Below are 13,569 nucleotides of genomic sequence, written 5' to 3' on the forward strand. Positions count from 1 at the left end.
TGATGACCTGCACTTTGCACTTAGATGTCGAGGATCGAGGTGCCAACCCAGGCATGTTCTGGTGATCCATCTGTGCTGTGCTAGCTGAAGGTTTGTTGGATTAAAGCATCCCAGGTGTCCCTGCCTCCCTGGAGTATGCCTGGGACAGTGTCTGCCCCCTCAGCATTTCCCTGTGCGTGCTCATCCTCGGACTCACTGCTGGCCTCATCATGTGCAGCCACAGTCACTGTGTTGATGTCTTCATTGTCCACTGCGTCCCCCCTTTCCAGCGCAAGATTGTGGAGAGCGCAGCATGCTACCACTATCACCAAGGCACGATCTGGGGGGTACTGGAGTGCGCCCCCTGAGCAGACCAGGCATCGGTAGCGCATTTTGAGAAGACTGATGGCTCTCTCCACCACAGCCCTTGTGGAGGCGTGGCACCTATTGTAGCGCTGCTCAGCTTCCGTTCTTGGACAGCGGAGATGCGTCATGACCACCTTTTGCAGGGATAGCCCTTGTCACCCAGCAGCCAACCATCTAGCCAGGCCGGAGCACTGGAGAGCCCTGGCACCTGGGAGTGTCTGAGGATGTAGGCATAATGGGAGCTGCCTGGGTACCTTGTACAGACTTGTAGAGTCAGCATCCTGTGATCACACACTATCTGCACGTTCATGGAGTGGAAGCCCTTCCTGTTGACAAAGGCACCGGGCTCACCTGCTGGCGCCTTGATGGCCACATGTGTGCAGTCTATTGCACCCCGGACGCGGAGGAAGCCATCAATGGCCGCGAAGCCTCTGGCTCGCTGTGTCTGGCTTGCCTGGTCCCAGCGTTAGTGGATGAAGGTCAATGCATGCCTGAACAGAGCGTTTGTGAACTGTTTGACACAAGTGTGGACAGCTGATTGGGAGACAACGCAAAGATCACCCACCGAGCCCTGGAAGGAGCCAGAGGCATAGAAGTTGAGGGCAGCTGTGACCTTTAGAGCCATTGGCCTGGGGTGTCCACCCACACCGTTAGGGGAGATCTCAGTCCCAATCATCTAACAGATATAGTTCACTGTCTCCCTTGACAGTCGGAGCCTCCTTCGGCACTGCACCTCGGATATAACTGCTTCGCCGCCTGTATACCCTGGCAGCAGGATAGTGGCGTCTTCTGTGGCCCCTTCCACCTTGAATAACCTCTTGGTCCTGCGCCCCTTGTGCCTGTGCCTATACTCCCAAAGGTGGCTCCCCTGGAGGCTGAATGTGCACTCCTAGCCTGCTGTTCCTTCCAGCCCTCCCTTCCTCCTCAGAGGACCTGCCTCCAGTGGATAGATCAGATCCAATACCCAGGCTAAGGGAAGGTTTCTTGAAAGCTACAGGCCCAAAAAAGATTCATCACTGCAGTGTGCTGACCTGAAGGATAAGAGTCCAGAAAAAGCTGCTGGGATGCGTTCTGAAGTACTGCAGATCATACATGAAAGTTTAAAAAACTTTCTCCAATAAAAACTTCGCAGACCAGATTCACGACCCCACTGAGCCCTCTTATCCCGCCCATGGACGAGGTTTATACAAATGTGTCCTACCCGCTTGCCCGTTGCACCCATGTGCCAACCTGAAGATTGCACGGGCGCTGAAAAATTGGCGTCAATTGAAGACTAAAGGGCTTTAAGTGGCCCGTTAATTAATGGCAGGCACGCGTCAGACTTCATCGCGCGCCCACCCAGCAAAATATTGTGATGGCGCGTGGTGACATCGGGACACTCGCCTGACGTCACCACGCGTCATTTTACGCATGGACGTGCGGGGCCCACACGTCAAACGAAAAATTCTGCCCATAGTTCAAAGTTAGGATGGTGTGGGGCTTGGAGGGGAGCTTGCAAATGGTGGTGTTCCCATACCTCTGCTGCCTCTGTCCTTCAACGTGGTACATGTCACGGGTTTGGAAGCTGCTGTCGAAGTAGCCTTGGTGAGTTGCTGCAGTGCATCTTGTAGATGGTAAGCACTGTTGCCACTGTGCGTCAGTGAGAGAGGAAGTGAATGATGAAGGTGGTGGATGGGGTGCCAATCAAGCAGGCTGCTTTGTCCTGGATGGTGTTGAGCTTCTTGAGTGTTGTTGGAGGTGCACTCATCCAGGCAAACGGGGAGCATTCCATCAGACTCTTGACTTCTGCTTTGTAGATGGTGGGCAGCTTTTGGGGATATCGGAGGTGAATTACACCTTGCAGAATTCCAACCTCTGACCTGCTTTTGAAGCCAGGGTCTGGGCCAGCATATAGCTGGCCCAGCTCATTTTCAGGTCAGTGGTAACTCCCAGCATGTTGATAGTGGGGAATTGAGTGATGGCAATGCCATTGAACATCAAGGGGAAATGGTTAGATTCTATCTTGTTGGAGATGGTCATTGCCAAGCACTTGTGTGGCATAAGTTTTACTTGCCACATATCAGCCCAAGCCTGAATGTTGTCCAGGTCTTGCTGCATATAGACACAGACAGCTTTAGTATCTGGGGAGTCATGAATGGTACTGAACATTGTACAATCACCTGCAAACATCCCCATTTCTGACCTTATGATAGAGGGAAAGTCAATGAAGAAGCAGCTGAAGATAGTTGGGCCTAGGACACTACCCTGAGGAACTCCAGCAGCAATGTCCTGGAGCTGAGATGACTGACCTCCAACAACCACAACCATCTTCCTTTGTGCTTGGTATGATTCCAACCAAAGGAAGATAGTCCATGTGTTTGAAATAGAATAGGCTGATGATTTTCATCCCACCAAGTAATTACTAGATTCACTTATGAAGAAATTGAAGAAATATATGTTAAAGATACAAAATGGTAAATATTTGTCTTTGTTGCCCGTTTAAAAATCTAGTGGAGCAGACCACCTGCTCATTAATGAATGTGCCTGATGTTTCCAAACTGCATAGTTAGATGTAGGCTTGTACAAGCACAACCCTAAATATAAGACACTCAGAGTGCTTATAAGAGTGACTATCTAGTATTGCTATACTAGAGAGAATGTAATAATAGGATAAACCATCTTCAGCTTTGTTTAAAGTTGGGAGAGCGTTTTGCATTGGAACAGTGCTTCCCAATTTTTACCATTAGCATTAAGGACTAACCTTGTAGCCCTTACTTGTTCCTACCTTTTTAGGTTCTTATAAATACTGTAATGCCTCATACATTGATGTAGCCTAGGATTCCATAACTACCAATCTAGTGATGAGGAACCTGATAATATTTTAATCCAAATCTTTTATGATTTCCTGCATACCACCTGAATCTTTCTTTCCCCTCATTCCAGGACCTATAGTGTGGTGAATAATGTGTCCACTGGTGCCCTCTTATCGTAAGTCAATGAAGGCAGTGTTGGCAATTTCTTCTCATCCCCAAGCCCTTCATGTGCTGCCTCCATTTATATGCAGCATTCCTCTGAGAACAGAGTTGCAAGGATCAAAGAGGAATGACAAAAGTGTGCCACCCACACGCCCAGGACACTAGCCAATCTAGATGAATGACCATCAATGAGGAACCTTTTGCCGGCATACTTGGTGCTTGTTAGTTGCTAGTTAGCGGCTCACAGTGACATTTTGAAATAGCAATATTAAGAGGAACTTAACCCATTTATATAGCACCTCATGTCCTAGGATATCCGCATGGTTCCACAAACAACGTAGAGTTGAATGACCAAGTAATCAGCTTTTTGATACTGATGATTGTGAAGAGAGAAATGTTGGCCATAAGGAATGGAAGACCATGAAGTTACCAGTGCACTTAGAAAGCAAAGTTGGCAAAGTATATTCTCTGACATGGTGAGCCATGCAAACAGACAGTCAAAGAAATCAATGTGCTTTGAGAGACAACTTATTAAGGTATCATCATTTGTTCGTTTGCTTATTTTGGCAGTCCTGTGCAGGCCGATAAGTTTCTTCCTTGTCTACCCTCAGGTTTAGGCCACAGGTGAGACTGCACCTCCACACTCTGCCATCTCCATCAATAATGAACAGGCACTGCACTTTATTGCCTCCTCCTCCAAACAGAGCCGCCCTTCACTGCTAGATCTCCTCAGCATTCACACTACAAGTAGTCCTGTCTCTTTCTTTCAAAAGCATTGCAGCAAAATTTGCTGCCATCAGATATCCTGTCCTCTAGGCACTATGTGTTAGAAATGTGGAAAAATATTGAATTAAGCCGAACTTGCATTATAGTGCTAGGTTAACTACCTTGTCCCATAGAACGCCTGTTGCATTTTTGGTCCTAATGTGTCACTGTAGTCTAATTTTCATGCAGAGGGTGTCCAAGACAGGCACTAATAGCTGTACTATCATTCCACAATAGAAAACAATGCTGACACTGATATATACAGAGGAACATAGCCTGTGGGTAATACATTGTATGATCTGTCTACGCGCTATACAACAGGTGCAACCTAGTATATTAGCTAGGTTAAGTGAACTTAATACCAGCTGCATTTTAAGATGATCATCAAAAATAAAATATCCGATGAAACAGAGAAGTAAGCATTAACAGTCAGGATTAATGAAATAAAGCTGTATTTTGACACTGATGTCTCCAGACTAGACATTCTGATGTTAGTGGTTTTAAATGTTGCACATCAATAAAATTTACATCACTAGGATTATCTGTAAATTGTCCGCTATATTCTACATTCATCAGTTATACAAAACAGCTGTAGATGGAATAAGCTTTCCAGTTGCCCAATTTAATGTTCTAATGTCCTCCCACTTCTAGCTGTGAAAAAAAGTGTTTTGTTCTTTACAAAAGTAACTGGATGCATGACTCATTGTCATCCACCTCCACCTGCTGCTAACTACGTACAAAATAGGTGCACCTTATTTGCTTTTCATGACACATGATTTGAGCGTGAGAATTGAGTCTAACAGAGAGCAGTTAAATCCTCCTGGGTTTATGATAAGGCAAGTGATGATTTTATCCATACTAAGTATGTTTTGTACCATCTGTTATCAACCATGATGTTTGTGCTTCAATATCCAAAACAGACTATGTAGATACCATTTCCCCATATTTTTGTATGATTTCCCTGAAACAGCTTAAAACAGCACTATCCTCCATGCACGTTCACCTGTGAGCATCCAGATTTTTTAAATCCAAGGTATGACAATAATATTTGTCATTCAGTATTCGCTTCAATTCTGTCTCTCTATTGTAAATCCAATATTGCTTCTCTATGGTCAATTCCTATACATTTTTTAAAAAATTGCTGAATTTCTTTCCAATCAGTTCTCCTTCTTTCTATAGTTTTCACTTATCTCTGTTTCTCACTTTTTGTTATCTCTCATTTTTCTAGCTGCCTTTAATTTTGTCCTCTTACTCCTTTAATTTATTATTTGTTTCACATTTTCTGCTGTTTCTCTGACATTTGTGACCCCACTCTTTGTCATCTAATTCTCATTGCCCTGCTACTCTAGATCATAAGACAGTTGTGAAAAACTGACCATCGAAATTATTTGAAAAAACAAACACCTAGGCCTAGAAATTGGGCCATGCAGTAGCCATATTCCAAGTGCTACTTGACTTTCAAAGTTCCCAAAAAGGCATGAAGAAACACACAAATATTTCCAACTTACCCGTATTGGATAAGAACAAACCAGAGGAATCCTTTACCCATTTCTGAAGCAGGCATTAGCCTATTACATATGAAAATGCAAAAAAAAAGCTAGGTAGAATACATAAACAGGCCATTTGGCCTAACTGGTCTGTGCCAGTGTTTATGCTTCTTCACACCAGCCTTCTCTGACCCTACTTTATTTAACTCAGTCTGCATATCCTTCTATTCCTCTCCCTTCAAAGGCATGGTATTTGTCTCAGGAAACCCATGTGATAGCAGGTTCCACATTCTAACTGCTCTCTGGGTGAGGAGGTTTCTCCTAAATTCCTTATTGCTTTTAATAGTGGCTATTCTATATTTATGGCCCCTAGTTTTAGACCAGGGGATCTGCCTTATGACTCATGACTCTTCCACCATGCTGCCACACTGCAGTTCAATATCTGCAGCTGAAATATTTGGCAGTTCTCCTTTCCAACAACCAAGCCAAAGACGCTAAATTATGATAGGCTTAATTAAAAAATGCTTGATTAAATCAAATAAAAATGTAAATATTTGTGTCCAGCTAACTTGTTCAGTATAAGTGCACAAAGCCAAACCATTGTGTGGTGGTTATCATATTTGCACAGCAAACAAATTCTGTGAAATTTGTTACTCACTCCAGGAACTGCATGAATGTGCATTAAAATTGGTTTGATAAGCTTAGAACAATTAAATTGTACTTATACCAACTCATGAACTGACAACAGTATTACATTTCCAATTAAAGTAATTCTGACTAGATGGCAAAGCACCAACAGCCTTTGGGAATGCAACAAATGGGGACAGTTTGGAGGGAAACCCCTGGTTCAGTTTTCTGAGCAGAAGGGAGTTGTTTTAATTGAATGTATAATGAATTGCACAAAATGTTAACAATCAATTTAAGTGTACCACATTTAGTGGATAAAATCTCCAATACTTACAAAGATATATTTTAAGTTAAAGTGCCCTAGTTTTCCCCTTCTTTATCCTCCTCTGCTTTACTGAGGGCAGTTACTCTTCCTGAGGTAGGAGATTCAGAGGTGTTGGCAATTCTTCTGACCTCAAGGTAGCCATTGAGGGACATCAAAGCACAGCTTAATTTTGTACCCATTTTTCAGCAGAGGGGCACAGATAGCGGTTGTGAATAGGAACTCTCCATCTTTTCAATCCTAGCACAGTGTGCTCATGTCAGTTGTAGCACCAAACTGCCACCTTAGCTGAAATGAACTAGCTCAGCAGAGGCTGAGGATTGAACCAAGAATGTTCCCAGCATGTATGACTCTGTACTATGCTGGCTCGCCCATTGGCTGGTGTATTTAGGGAAACAAAGCTGAATAGCTGACCACTATGGAAATTTTAAGGCCCCAGGAAAGTTATGTATTGCTTTCATTGTGATAATGTCATGCCCACATTGACATAATTACGCAGTGATGTGGCACAAGTGGAGTCATTGCTTCTTATATTTACAACAGGTGATCAAGTGCCTTCCTCAGAACTTTATACGTGCTAAGCCACAACTGCACCTTAAAATTATCTGCATATACTGCATATAACCTGTAACAATGCAGGTAGACTTACAAAGCTGGCCTCAGGATCTGTTCGGTAATTGACAGGGATCAATAACATAAGCCTAACCATAATTGGTTAATTGAGGCCTGAATGCTATATAGATCTTGTTGTATAGTGGCCCTGTACAAAAAAAAACAAAGCTAATCAGTGCCTATTCAGGAATAAATAATTAAGATATATTGTATAATAAAGCCATTGTGACCTAATCCAGGAACAATAACCCAGGATATGTACATAATGAAACCAAATGACAAAGGTGTGCACCAGAAAAGAACAGCTCATCACTCTGGAATTTGGTGCAACACAGCAAAGTTTTAAAAGAGGGATTGGCACCAGTTGAACTAAATTCAGGAAGATGAGTAACTTGACATATTCTCATGAAGTTCCACCAGACAGGAATAAGCTGGAACTCAAGTCATCGGATGTATAATTTCAAGTGTAACGAGGAACACTTACTGAACTTTTCTCTTCTTAATATCAAAAGGACCGCTATATTGAGATTAAAATGTATTCGTATTAGGCCTGTGCCAAAAGATTAGGCCCAATGTCCTTACAGGTCAAATCTGCATTAGTGGATCAATTTTGCAGTGTATTGAAAATTGCATTGTGCATTTTGTCCACTAAAGGCTATCCTATACATATGGACCAGCAGAGGGAGTCCAGAGGAAAAGGAAAAGGATGCATGTTTCAACAGCATGAACAATTCTGGTTCTGAATGCATCTGGCTGAATATATTACTGTTTCTTCCCAAGAACTTCACAAATCTAGTGTAGCCCAAGCCTTTGTATATAGCCTATATGGACACTGGATTGGTGCAGGTCAGATTGGAACTAAGAATGGCGACCTGCTCTTCCAATACAAGGACATCGGGCAACCAGCTGAATTCTTGCAAGTCTTGTAAAATAATATTACATAAGGAAAACAATAGTTTAGGCCTGGACAGAGATTGCAGACAGAGACAGACAGTCAGTCCACCAGCATCATTCCACAGATACGGCTGCAATGCCAGAGGTTGTTCAATATCCTTTTAAAAGCAGCAAGGGGGAATACATTTCTCTGCACCTCTCAATAGTACTTCACAACATTCCTTTCACCTTATTCTCAACAATTCCCTCCATTCCATCACATCCTTCAGCTTCCTATCACAAGGGCACAATGCAATACCTCTCTCTCACTATACCATTTTCTTCTCACATACCACCAGTTTCACAACTGACTCCTCCCATGATTCCTTCCTTACCATGCACACACTTTCCTTTATATTCACCACATCCCTATCCTATCTTGCCACATCTCCACCTCTTGACACATCCATTGCACGCATAAGCTCGCCATATATCCATTTACCTTTACAACATTGACTTGCTAACTTTTGATCTTTTAATAAGAGCAAACAATCTCCATAATGCAAAGGAGAGGAACAAAGTCAAGGGAGGAATTCCAGGATCAATTCCTCATCAAAGCATAACAATACTTCCTAGAGATTAGTGGCCCAGACAGAACCATGAACACTGGAAAAAGAGGCTGGCAGCATTCCAGAGAAGTATTTCTGCATATTCCTTGTAACCCTTAATTCACCCCTGCAAAAAATGCTGCTAACTTCAGTTTCAAAGCTGTATTCTCAGAACTATCACCTGTTAGTGTCCATTCTTTATCTGCTACCCTAATTCAGTCCACTTCTCTCTTTCCTTTATGTCTTTAGCATCAGCAAGACCTTATCCAGAAACTTCAAGGGAAGAACATTCTCCTGAGGATGTACAATGCCCAATTCCTTCTACGAATTAGCCAAAGAATATAATCTTGCTTTAGATCTGCAAAGTTAGTCTACAAATGGATTTTAGTGTCACAGCTGAGGGTATGAGGAGTCCTCTTCTAGCTTCTGTGGTGTCATCCCACATGGCATCTACCATTGAGAGCGTGCAGCCAGACCCACACAGCACGAGCCTTTGCTCACATATTTTGAAGCTTTGATGGAAGTTTGAGCAGCTGCAGTGCAGGCTCTGGGTTCCACCTTAGACAGAATGGTGAACTGAATAAATAGGGGCTTTGAAGGAGTCACTCACCATTTTCAGTATAGATCAGTGGCAGTGAAGAGCTCCAGCAAGTGATATCTGTTGGCCTCTCTCAGGATGTCCGCACCTCTGCTCACTCTCCATTCTTTTGAACCAATATTTGCCATTTTACTAGCAAGTTGGCTGGACTGGAGTGCCCAGGCAACAGCCAAGGTCCAGCAGTTTGGAACACCCAGAACTGAATTGGTATAAGCATCTGAAAGATCCCTGTGTGAGCAACATCAAGCTTCCACCAGCTTTGTTCAGATCACTAGGAGTGCACCTGGTAGGTGTATAAGAGTCAGAAAAGCTACTTTTAAGAAAAGCATTGTGAATTAAGCACTTGTCAAGATGCATATTACATTATTCACCTTTATTACATTCACATTTTAATGTGATTCCATTGCTGTTCGAGTACACATTTTCAGTAGTTCATAGATACAGAAGCTGTCTGAATGAGTAAAATGTTCTTCATTTCAGGAGTGAGAGAGCAACGAAGGATACAACACTATTAAGCAGACAAGGCTCTGTGCATTTCAGGGGAGGGGAATGAGCAGATCATAGCATTGCAGAGAAATGACTGGTCCCTCAAATCACTTTCTTCTGCTGCTCCCTCATCTCCCTCATCCAAGGATGACTGCTCTGCCTCCTCCTAATGCAGTTCTCGCTGTATGAGGGGGTTGAAATATGCAGCACACAACTGCTATGTGTGACTCTTCATAGGGCAAATTGAGCCCGAGCCTGACCCTCTGATTCAGTCTCCCTCTACTGTGCTCAATAATAATCCCAATGTTCCAATGGCAGAGATGATAACTGTGTCGCTTGGGAGTGAACAGGATACAGAAGGCTCTCATGAACCATGACTTGTGGCAGCATCCATTGTTCCCCAGCAGTCAAGTGGCCACATTTCTGTTAGGCTCAAATACTGGCAGGTCAGTAGATGGTCTCAGGATAAATACATTGTGACAACTGCCTGGGTGCTTTGCACAAGCTTGCATGATCCTGTTTCTGTGAGCAGCCACTAGCTGCACAGTTCTATTTATGAATATTGCTGACGCCTTGATAGCAACACATGTGCAGTCAGTGACAACTTTAATCCGTTGCTGAGGACAATGGGGAAGTTGGTGCATGGTTCGCCCTGATGAGCAGATGCATTAATAGAGTTGTGTACTGAAGATTAGTTGGTGGCTGCCAGGGCCACAGAAGAATCCTGAGCTGGGCAGACTCGATACCTCCCTGCTTATTGGTGACCAATTTCACCAAAGGGTCGTTCAGCAAGCATAGACCTCTAATTTTCAAAGTTTGTGCAGATTTATAGTAAATTGGCAAAAAAAATTAATTTGCAACAGAATGCCCACCCCTGCAGTTAAGTAAAGTCAAATATTAGGAGACATTAAAAATGCCGTTTGATGCTGAATTGGGCTATAATAAAACAAATAATGTTTTCATGTCCTTAACTTTCTTGTTTCTTATGAGGATCATTTGCTTAAGGGTACTGGATAAGTTAAATTTTAATTTTCTTAGAAGGGAATCTTGCGTTGTAACCAATGTCTGGGGTCTGTGATTCAGTCACTTTTTTTTGTGAAAATCATGGGCTGAATTTTCCGCTCCCACCAGTGGGTGGAATCGTGGTGGGCGGGGGCGCTAAATTTAGGATGATGGGAAAATTCAGTTTTCCACAAGTGGGAAATTAGTTTTGAATTTTGTTCTCCTGACTTTCATGGCAGGTTAAAGGCTTTCCTGTTGAGCTATACTGGGAACCTCATTTGCCTCTCATGAATTCTCATTAAAAGCCTTACTTACTGGAATCATGTTCCCCTTCCAAATTAAGTGCCCCACCAGTGGATAATTAGAATTGTCTGTCTCACAACTGTACATGTATGGTGTGCACTGGCGAGCTTCACTTCATCAATGGCTCCGAGGTCTGTAGATGCTGCTTTCGCCTACCTTCAAGATGGTTGCAATTCATGTGCAGGGAATTCATGGTGGGGAATGTCTGGGGATGGTGGGGGGGGGAGGGTGGGGTTGGTGGTGTCTGGGGAAGTGGTGAGGGGTGGGGGCGTCCAAGGAAGGTTGAGAGAATGTGTTAGAGGGTAGGGTTGGTGGAGGTGGTGGTGGGGTCTTAGGGGGCAAACTCAGGGTAGTGGTAATAGGAGGGAACAGTGACAGTTGAGGAAGTGGAATGTGGTAGGCTGACAGGTTCAGGGTGTGAGTCTGGCAGGTGAAGGTATCATCGGGTGGCTCATGGAGGAGGCTAAGAAAGGTGGCATGGATAATGGGAGGGGAGCAAGGTCAGGATGGGCATGGGGACTGAGGGGAAGAAAGGCATGTGCAGGTGGATGGTGACAGGATCCAGGGTAATGGGGATGCTCAAGGGTGATAGAAGGGAAAGTAAAGGTGACAAGGTCAATGGTAATCGGGGTTGTGGGGGGTTGGGGGGGAGGAGTTGTTGGGTGTCAGGGGAGTGTAAAATGTGGTGGAGCAAGTCAGGAAAGCAACGCGCACCATATTTCCAGTAGCAGCAAGGCAGTACACTCAATGTAAAACTGTGATACCTCTGAATCATGGGTCTCATAACATTGAGATCCCAGCAAGATGTGGAGCTGTTGTGGATTATGGGATAAAGGGATTATGTGGTTAAACCTTCTATGTTGCCAAGGCAATGGTCTCTCTATAGATTTGAGGGTGGTGGAAAAGTGTCTGTGTGAGGCTTCCTGCACATGGCTCTCAAACTGATCAAACAGCATTGTCTCCATATGTATTCATGTATGAATGGGGAGGAGCAACCATCTCTTGTCCTTCAGGATATCCTTTACCTGATGGGGGTGCCATGTCTAGATGGAGGCCAGGTGAAGGGTTAGCACTTGCCTACTGGCTTTCAGATGGAAGGAAATGTGTAAAAGACACTCACACTAAATTCATAATTTCAAATCTTTCACATTCTCTGATGCATCAATGATGTAGGCTGCAGGCAACCCTACCTTGGTAACATCTCTTATCCAGATGAGGAGAAGGAGGGCCTGTCACCAGTTGGCACAGGGCCATGAGGAGCAAGTGCATGAGCAACAAGAGGCAGCAGGACCTCTACAAGGTCAACAGGCTGGCGAACCTGGACCACTGTAATAGCGAACAGTGCCCTGACCATGGATGTATTCTTGTCTAGAGATGAGCAAAATGCAATCATCCTCGTATGTCCAGGGATATGGTTGCTCACATCTGCGAGCTTCCTCCGGAATAGTAATGCGGAGATCCTGGCCTGCAATGCGTGAATGTGTGTCCGGGTGCCCTTTAAAAAATGGCGCCAGGACCTTCGACCCCCATGACATAATGGCAGGGTGGGTGACTTCCTGCGCACTCCAAAATTTGCCGAGCAGGTCGTACATGAATAATTAGTGAGCTGAAAAGTAGAAGATTGCGCATATTCACCCACCCCACTGCCCAGCAGGAACCACGCCGACTTTCCCGCCCGCCACAGCACTTAGTCTCCGGAACAGAAAATTCCGCCCTACATGTCAGTGACTTTGTTTACCTGTTAAATGCTTGTTTTAGAATACAGATCACAAAAAGGTGTAAGAAAAAGAACTTAACAAGAGAGAACTAAACAACCCAACGTTTATCTTTTACCTGGCCTAAAGTGATAATTTACATTATGATGGTCTTACAAGCATAAATTTCTGAAATTTCCTAGCCTATATCCCAGTCCTCACACCGCTGACAATTACTATCAATTCATTCCCTGCCCTCAGATGTAATGTTCAATTTAAGTGTATCCCACAATGCTTTGCCACAGCCCAGCTGAGTGCAGACAGAATTGGATAAACATGTTTTTGGAGTTGATGATTGTTTCTGTAGCTTGGGGTCATTAACAAAGCTGCAAATGCCCCAGAGACTATGTGCACAATAACATGGTACTCGTCATTCTCCTTAAAAATTATTGCAAGATCTGCACCCTGGGAGTTTGTCAGCTAACAGAAAGGGATCCAAAGGAGGCAACATGCCAAACCATTAAGGTTCAAAACATTTAGAACTGTTGATTAATTTGGTTAAGCTGGAATGAGCTGCTTACATGCCGACCTAGGAAATTAGCAAAAGCTGGCTTCAAAAAATCTGACAGTCCCAGAAAAATTTGAGACATAAACTGCCTTGTGATAGCCCCAGAGGCTCTAAGGCTGAGGACCTACTATCCCAACATATGCAAGCATCAGGGCCTCAGAAGGCTCAGGCTCTGATGGCAGCTTGATACTGACATCTGTATCCTCATGGTGCCAGGCTGCCTTCCCAAAGGACCAGTGGACATGCACTTCCAGCAGCCAACAAAGTGCCTGATACTGGAGGCATGCTGCCTCACCCCAACCAAGTGTTTCTGCCTCTTAATGAG

At 44.1% G+C, this 13,569-nt stretch overlaps 1 protein-coding gene across 1 annotated transcript in view; it reads right to left on the reverse strand.

The window, feature by feature from the left end:
- sytl5 (synaptotagmin-like 5) overlaps window positions 1–5,928 on the reverse strand; it is a 129,967-nt gene extending 124,039 nt beyond the window's left edge. The window contains exon 1 of the mRNA XM_078559769.1: window positions 5,573–5,928. The gene's annotated coding sequence lies outside the window, so the exon portion shown is untranslated. The remainder of the gene's footprint in view (window positions 1–5,572) is intronic.
- Between the last annotated feature and the right edge of the window lie 7,641 nt (window positions 5,929–13,569).

This window comes from Cetorhinus maximus, chromosome 16, assembly GCF_964194155.1.
Source record: "Cetorhinus maximus chromosome 16, sCetMax3.hap1.1, whole genome shotgun sequence".
In the NCBI taxonomy this organism is placed as follows: Eukaryota; Metazoa; Chordata; class Chondrichthyes; order Lamniformes; family Cetorhinidae; genus Cetorhinus; species Cetorhinus maximus.